The sequence below is a fragment of the Harpia harpyja genome, chromosome 3 (assembly GCF_026419915.1).
Source record: "Harpia harpyja isolate bHarHar1 chromosome 3, bHarHar1 primary haplotype, whole genome shotgun sequence".
NCBI classification, from domain to species: Eukaryota; Metazoa; Chordata; class Aves; order Accipitriformes; family Accipitridae; genus Harpia; species Harpia harpyja.
Genome location: NC_068942.1, coordinates 22,696,121 through 22,704,866, shown reverse-complemented (window position 1 = coordinate 22,704,866; position 8,746 = coordinate 22,696,121).

Sequence of the window (8,746 nt, the reverse complement as noted above, 5' to 3'; positions counted from 1 at the left end):
TACACCAGCACTCAGTCAATAGCAAACGTACAAAATGCAAAAAGAATACAAGAAGAAAACCGGTGATGTCATGTAGACAACTTAATGGAAAAACCTTATACATAGAATCATTGTGTCAAGGGTTTCAGAAACAAATTCACCTGTCAGTGACTTTGAGATTTCTCACATAAGACATTAATGAAACACAAAAATAAAAAGCAAAGGTTTGTCAGTCCCAAGTAAAAAATAAGACAGCAGTAAATGAACAGGAAATCAGAAGCCAAAGAGAGAAAAATCAATGCTTTTTTCAATGCTGAAGTCTGTACTAAATAGTGCAAATTAAAACTGTACAATAAGATGAGACTGGGATCTTTATTAGAAACAAGTTAGACACATGAAAAGATAGAAAGATTGAAATTTCACACGGGGAGGAAAAGTCACAGCTTCCAACTAAAAAGAAGAGCATAGATTCACTTGCACTAAACTTAAAAGCATACAACAAGTAAATATAAAATTGAATAAAAACAGGATGTTTATGAGTCAGTCACAAGTTCCTAAGTGACACATTTGTTTATCACTGACCCTGAAGAAGTAAAAATGATGCTGCAGATATCCATCCTTAGCATTATCAGTGCAATAATCATTAGGATTTTAAACTATCTGATGTTTTCTCAAAGACCTCCAAGTATGTTCACCACCTTAGACAATAAATGGAATAAGCTTCTACAGGATACTGCCTTAGCACGCTGTAACTAGAACGTTGATAGGAGTTGGAAGCCAGCTACCACATCCTGAAAAATAAAGTGGCGAATGAAAAGCAATCAGCATACAGCATGAGATCAGCCAGGAAGAGCAGGAGTACCACTCCAGCAAAAGGCAGTGAGCTGCGGGATTGCACATCAGCTTCATTATCAACAGATGGTCAAGAAATACTTGGAAAGAACATCTTAAAACAAATGTCTGCTTCACAAAATTCCAGAAAAAAATTTTAAGAGTAGGTAAAAACTAGTAGCAAAGGATAATAGCCAGTGAGGAGAGGCTTCTCCCCACCCCCTCTCTGTTGATTAGTGGGTTGTGGGAGTTTTGGGGTGTAATTTTTTGGTTTGTCTTGAACAAAAAATATCACAATCAAAACAGGTACTTCATTAAAGCGACTGAGAGGTAGCTAGCTAACTGCTGAGGCAGAGTGGCCTTGCTATATGTGAAAACACATCAACTGAACATTGATCTCACAATCAAATGGAAAGTGCCAGCCCAACTGAGAGTTTTAAGGCAGGCACTAGAAGGAAACAGGAAAATAAAGCAGAGGTATCCGAGCACTCGTATTTGTTATTCTGTCAGGCTGCACCAGCGGGGGGAAGAATTATTCTCTGGGCCCATAAAGACAAGAACCACAGAGACAAGCTGAACCAGCTTGAAGGCATAACTCAAAAGGTAAAGTGGATCATCGAGAACAAAAGTGTTGTCAAAACTCAGAGCCACCATCAGAGAGAAGGCTATTTCTGAAAAGCCAGAATTGCCAAACTCAGCCAAGTATACTGGGGTGAGTGGTCATGATACTTGCAGAGGTCAAGCTAAGTGGCAAAGAGATAATGACAGCTCATAGCACTAGCAGCAGGTCATGGAACAAAGCTGAAATGGGATTTTGCTGCAAAACTACATGGATCTACCTCTCTATAATATGAAACAATATTCAAAATTGAGATTTTAGAGTATTGCTGGTCCCAGAGAAATCATTACAGAAAGAAAAAAATAAAGAGAAAAAAACCTAACAGCATTTCAGCAGAACAGTATCACAAACTGGCTATTGTCTTGCAGTGAGTTTGTAGAGATACGTGCAGATCGCATTACCACCGTATCACCATCACGTAAGGAGGAAAACCAAATCTTCTATTAAAATCCCAAAGAATGCATTTCATAAAATGTCATAAAATTGAAAGGAAAAAAGTGCACTTTTGGGTTGAGAAACTCTCCCTCAATAACATTAATGCCAAACTATTTCAACATGTGATATCAAGACAAGCATATATTATCTATGGAGCTTACTGGCTCCAGCATGTCTACAGACAGAGACAACAGTAGGATTGATCACTCATTCAGAAGAAAGATGATTGCAAAGTGCCCAAGAAGTCCAGGCCTGCTAGAAATACAAAGACTTTATCAGCATCAATCTTTCTCACTGGGAGAAATTGCTACATACACAGAAGAGCTTATTTCTAATTTCCCTTCAGTGTAGAAGGACTGAGCACATTAGGGCTCAAACCATTAGTTTGGAGAGTGCTGTGTTTCTTTCAGGTTAGAGATAATTTTGTATTGACAAATACATAAAGAAGTCAGCTAATCTACCCTAGCACAATGTTACTCGATTTTAAATTTAGTCTCACACAAATGTGACAGAGGGACAAGTTATGCAGTCTCCCCGTACAGGGTGCTACGATCTTACATAAAGAAACTGGAAACAACTTTTAGGACTTTTTAGTTGGTGAGGACAGGGCACGTGCAAGAAGAAACAGGACCAGGACACTGCACTCTTGTGTCTCACTCCTGTCTCACACAGAACAAGAGGGAACTGAAAGAGTCTATGGGATAACTTATCTGCTTGAAATGCTTTTAGCCACAAGAGTCCAAGTTGGTTTTCCCTGGAATTTACTCTGCTCATTTGGGAGCATTTTCTGTCATGGACATGAGTGTGTGAAGGTACATGAGAAGGGAAATGGTTCCTGATTTTGGTCTGCTCTGAATCCTGCTCTTTTATGCAGGATGCTGCCTATACCTCCATACCATTGTCCAGGAGTTATGGTAACCTCCATGTCAAGGGTCCAAGAGCATAAAATGGTTTAAGGAGAAAATAATTCTAATTATTTTTCCTTTCTATTTGAGCAAGCTTTCTGGTACTATATAATTTACACTTACTATCAAAATATCATTGGACAACCTTAACCCAGTCCTTGGTAATGTTGTTATTACTGCAAGGCAGTGTTTCAGTCAGTCCTGTATAATGCATTAAAATACATGCAACTTTATTTTTTTTCTCCCTCTCAGACTGATCCAAAATGTGTTAAACCAATAGAAGAATGCCAGGGATGTTGCAAAGGCTCAATCTTAACATATTGCATGTGCAACCATAGCACAGCTGAACTGTATCACAGCCGCATCACCACAGGAGGGTACATGAAGAAGCAGCCATACTTTCTGGAGAAATTCAAGGCACAGATACTTTTGGGAAAATAGGCCTGGCAAACTGGTATCTGATTGGAATCTGGGAAGCCGCAAGAGAAATACTCTATGAGTATAGCTCAACAGGACATAGGACTCTATGGATTCATTTTCCACCTCTGCCTCACCCTTGAACTTCACAAAACTTAAGTTTTAGCTTCTCTCCCCATGAACTGCTCAACAAGGCTAAAAGGAATTTAAAAGCCAGCAACTGAAATTAATCATCATTACGCTGTCAGCAATAGAATCCAAAAGAGATGTTATTAAAAATGTTAGAAATATTTAGACAAGAGTCAAAAAGCCAGTTCTTGAGTCTGTTGGATGTCAATATACTGCTTCAGAGTCCAAAGCAGCATTACAAACATCCAACACTGAGCTTAGTGATGCCACTTTTAATAAGTTAATTAAAGAAATATTAAATTCCTATTCATAAAATCTTCCTTCTTCCAGAATGGACATTGAGTAATTAATTCTTAATAAATAAAAGATCAACAGCTTTTATTCTGTGATAAATCCTCCAGTTGCAATGTGTTTGCACTCTCCTGTACTATCCACTGCATTTCCCCCAGCTGCTATGAGCTATTAGTAAAGTTTCCAGAATGAAAACATGGAACTGTTCCTGTTTCCTCCCAAACACCAGAACTGACAAAAATGAAACAGAGAGCGACATTTCCAACAGTTGCTACCTGATCCCATCATCCTTGCTGATAATGTGTACAAATACTAATGCAAGGCATAACTCAATCCTACTCCTACTTGAGTTAACCTTATTTTTCCTTTGACTGAAGTGGGAGGAGACTCTTCACATGCCAATACACAGTCCCTAAACAGAGCAGATGTCTCTATAATTCTCATTTCTCATCTGTAACTTCACGGGGGGGGGGGGGGGGGAAACACAGCACGACACAAACCAAAAAAAACCCAAAGAACAGGTCATGAACCCAAAAAACCAAGTCACGATCCATACATCATAGTTTAGTGAACGTCTGGCCATGATAAGCAGTGCACAGTTGTTTACAGGACCATGTTAAACAGCAGAGTGTGTAAGTCTGTTATTTCCACATAGCCACATGCCTACCACATAATTTGGGGCTGATCATGATTCTTCCAAGCAAAAAGCTTGTGAAGCAGTAGTCTAAAGCAGCTAAGTTTTACAGAGAACTATTCTGCCAAAACATTTGATTTTTCAAAATATTCCTTGGCTTTGTAGCCAGAGACTACTAAAGCAAACAGCCTTACAGTCCTTCAGGAGAACCCAGTCAGACAAAGCTGGAAAACCTACAAAGCAGCAGTGGTAAGTATAAATGTGATAAAGCAAAACGTTGATTTCTAGTCCACTAAATTGCTCCTTTCAAAGGCATCCACCTCCTTACATTGGCTACACGGGGAGATTAAGTTCCTGTGCTTTCCTTACCTAAAAATACCTGATGCAGAAATCCTCTTTTCAGGGCTCCTTATCTGCAGTATACCCATCTTACAATAGTACTGATAAGAAGTCCTACCCAAAGTAGTTTGCCTTCAATAGCTCATAAATTAATTTCCTTTCCTATTTAACATTCAACACATTTTGCGCTAACAAAGCTTTAAGAGCTTGCTGGACTTTCATATTTCTGTCCCTGCAGTAAGGCTTCTGAGAATCTGGGCAAGACCTCACTGCAAGCACAGAATCACAGTAATTGCAATACATATTTTATAAGGTTATACAATTAATGACATGGTAACCTGCTTCAAACTACTGTTTAAGGATAATTCTGACCACATTGACTTTCCCTATCCACAACTCCTTTAAGAAAAGCTGAGAAGGACATATAAATGCAGGTCTGGGGGGAGGTGCTGAACAGAGAAAGCTCCTTTCCCATTCATGAAACAGCTGAAACAAGCAAGCAAAGTCACCAGCAGTAAGTGGACTCCAACAGCTTTCCCCTAACATCTTACTAACACAGAAACATGGAGGCAAGTAGGCCCTGAGGCCTCAGATGAATACCACCAGTAAAGACCCCTTTGATACATCAGTGGTGTCCCATCCAAACCGTGGGGAAGGAAAAGGCAAGACGGTACATCCCCTAAATGGAGAGAAATGGGAACACTCTCCTGAGGAAATGAAAAGGGAGTCAGACAGACTAAGAGTAACAGTATTAGTTATTTTCTACTTACTTGTTCTACTGGTGCATTTCCCCAAATTTAGGACCATTCCCCTTCAAAGATCCCACTGTTTGAATGCAGCCTCTGAGCACTCAACGTGGAAAGCTTGCCCCTTAAAAGTTCCTAGACAGTCCAAAGGCACAGACATTTAATTTTCCTTTGGTGAGATAACTAGTTTGCCAAGAGGGACCCCTAGACTACAGACGTGGGTGTTGTGAACTGCCAACACCATGTGACAGAAAGGTAGCAGAAGACAGCCCTATGCTGACCACTGGCAAAACAAGGCAAGACAAAGAGACTAGAGGCCTCAGTTCTTGCTTCGATGCAAGCAATAGCATTTTTATTACCCAGCTTACAATAAAAAGAAGAAAAAAAATCAAAAATTAATCTCCGCAAAGGTCACAGCAGTATTCAACACACTTGGAAACAGAAGACAAATGAGAGGTTCACCTTGAGGTTCGCAGATGACGGGGCAGAGTGCACCCTCAGCCAGGCTGCAGATGACACAAAGCCGGGAGGAGCGGCTGATACGCCAGAGGGTTGTGCTTCCATCCAGATGGTCCTCGACAGGCTGGAGAAATGGGCTGAGAGGAACCTCATGAAGGTCAACACAGGGAAGTGCAAAGTCCTGCCCCTGGGAAGGGACAACCCCAGGCACCAGGACAGGCTGGGGGCCGACAGACTGGAAAGCGGCTTGGCAGAAAAGGACCTGGGAACGCTGGTGGAGTCCGGGCTGAACACGAGCCAGCAATGTGCCCTTGTAGGGAAGAAGGCTGATGGGCTCTTGGGCTGCATTAGAAAGTGTTGCCAGGAGGTTGAGGAAGGTGATCCTTGCTCTTTACTCAGCGCTGGTGAGGCCACACCTGCAGTGCTGGGTCCAGTTCTGGGCTCCTCAGAACAAGAGAGACATGGACAGACTGGAGGGTCTCCAGCCAAGGGCCTTCCAACCTCAAACACTCTGTGATTCTGCAGTTTTACTCAATACCATTGCGACAGCAGGATGAGCAGCAGCTATCAGTATATCACAAACAATAGCATTTCGATACTACCTGTGGTGGCTCTAAGGCTGCTCATTACCCTCAAATGGCATTTCTAATTGTGGCTCAGCTTACAGCAGGTGAAGATCTCAACTAGAAATTTCATGGCAGGTTTCTGTGTCTGCACGTGTGTGTATGTGCATGTGTACACACGTGCACATGCTTATGCATGAAAATAATGTAACTGAGATACAGCAACAAGTACTATACAAACAAGAACAGAAAAAAATATTTATTATCAAGCTAATACTGACAAGAGGAAAATATTTGGTTGTTATATGTTCAAAACCAGAAAAAAAAGTCCTTGTAACTTGCACTTCTAACTCCCTTTTGTGCTCAGCCCAAGTTGCCACAGATGCATCTCAGCAAGCTCAGGGGCAGATCATGAAATCTGCACCAAAGGCTACTGCACAGGCACAGAAATACCCAAGCATTCTGCAAGGTGTGAAAGTATTAGTAAAGATGTACCTATGGGAACTGTAACACATTGTAAAAAGTGACTTCATGTTGTAAAAAAGTTTGCACCAGGACAGGAGTTACCTTTATTTTACAATGGACTTAAAACCCTTGTTGCAGTATGCCACCACTACTGCGTATCACTTGAGACAGAAGAAAAAAGAGGAAAAAATATTAGGTTTATAAAGCTGTGGTGGGGATGAACTCCATTATACCCAAGGTAGGAACTGCCCCTTGGTACAGCAGTATACTTCTTGGTTGATTCCTTTACCTCAGTCCCGTGAGAATCAGTAAGCATCTCCTGTTTAAGATTGAAAGCATCATAGCTTTCAGAAGAAAACTACTGAAATATTCACAAGTCAACAGAGCCAATTTGAAACATCCAGGACTGCAGCTGCTGTGCCAAGGCTATCAGCACTACAGTCACAAGGAGAAAGGCGTGTTTGAGAGTGAGTACATAGTTACGATGCCTAGGTTCTGGCTGGTTTTTTGCTACTGTGTTTTCATAAAGCCTTTTCAGTACTTAGTGTAAATGTTACTCCATATACCTCTTTTTTGGGGGAATTTTTTTAAATCTCACCCCCTTAATAAGCTAAATTTTTATCATCAAAGCAGGAGACTTGTTCATGCTCTAAGTTACATAAGATATAAAAGCACAACCCAGGAGAAATTAAATTCAGCTTCAGAACTACATGAACTTGGACATTACTGAAATTAAGCTGGTAATTTCAGGCTCTGAACAATGTAAAGAAAACGCACAGCTTAATGACTGCTATGCAGGGAAGACTTTTATATGGGAACATTAGGAATCTTTGGGTGCTGTTTATATCAAGTCCACTCTTCAATAAAAAACAAAACATCACACACACATTTTGTCATTGCCACTTACGGTGAAAGCCTTACAATTTCTACACTAATTGGTGCATTTCTAACATATCCAATAGCACTTCATAATAAGTTTGCGCTGCACGGTATTACATAAATCTTCACATCCCCTTGTCCACCAAAGCTCTATCAATACTACGCCTTCAGTTATTGCTGCTCCTTCTGAAGCTGCAAAGGAGCAGGGAGAAAAGGACTGAGTAAAAACTGGGTTTATTGTTTCTAGGAAAGAAGAGGTTGGAAATTGTAAGATGAGAATGAATATAGGGCAGCATAAACAATTGCAGTAGCAACTCGCAATAAGTTTTCAGAATTCCAGCCAAAACCTCCTTTTTGATGCCAACAGCCAGAAGAGAGAGTGCCCTGGGAGTGCAATTTCCACCTCTGTCTGCTCGTGTCACTGCCCAGCCCTGATGGGATGCTCTGAAAGCTCACACACATCAAATGATATCATGTGCTTTGAAAAGTAACCATATACTTCTTTTTCCCCCCAAGCCATCAAGTTAGGCTCACAGTTTTTTATTTTTATTGTACTGTTTTGCCACTTCCCTGTCTCTCTGTTGCTACCCTGCCCCCCCGACCCCCCCAGCTTAACTACTGGGAATCATTTTGATTTTATTGCTTCAAATAACAGGAATTCCAGGTCAGAACTTCCCTGGATTTACTGGAGGACATTTTAGAGATTCAAAAAGTACTTACTCTCTGTTCTTACAGGTTAGCTGAAAAACGTTGCCTGTTAAACACCTGGAAGGAAATATCTGTGTTGAAGTTAATACAAGCTCTGATTAAAATCTTCATCTTCTCTTTGGTTTTTTCCTTGTCTACACAGTACTAGGATAATACAACATATTTAACATAGAGATGGACTAAACTTGTAATGCAAAAAAAAAAAAAAGGCATAAAAATATATAAAAGTATACTAGAAACTACTTCCATGCCATCAACAAGAAACTGCAGAGGATGCAAGCTCAATTTTCTTCTCTTCGTATCTCACCTTTAGACACCTCACAGTCAGCCCATCAATTCTCCAAGCA